Genomic DNA, 446 nt, shown 5'->3' with positions numbered 1-446 from the left:
GACAGGCAGCCAGAGCCGGAAGGGGGCAATCGCAGCCCCAGAGAGACATTATCTATAAAACTGTAAGAAGGCTTTTTTGCTAAGACTTCTTGGGGCTCTGGACGGTCAACATCCGCCTGAGAAGGTGCTCCGGTTGTACATCCAGATAACCGAGCAGCAGGGAGGTGATAAGTCGCAGCAATGGTGCTTGCCAAACACCTCATCACCTGAGCTGCTCGGACCTGGGAAGGGCACAAAATGCAGGCGAGTCCGCGCCTCTGAGGACTACCCGAGTGCCTGAACCTGAGCAGCTTGGACCCAGGAGGTGCAAGCAGCCCAGGGCCGGCCTCGGATTGTTCTCGGTGGAACAACCTAGAGCCTGAGCAGTGTGGGCAGGGAGGCTACACGCGCCATGAGCGGGGGCAGACCCAGTGTGGCTGAGGCACTGCGAGCACACGCCAGTGTTA

Source organism: Bison bison, unplaced genomic scaffold (genome assembly GCF_000754665.1).
Source record: "Bison bison bison isolate TAMUID 2011002044 unplaced genomic scaffold, Bison_UMD1.0 scf7180017864471, whole genome shotgun sequence".
NCBI lineage: Eukaryota > Metazoa > Chordata > Mammalia > Artiodactyla > Bovidae > Bison > Bison bison.
The sequence above is the reverse complement of the archived record's forward strand: the minus strand, read 5'-3'. Positions refer to the sequence as shown.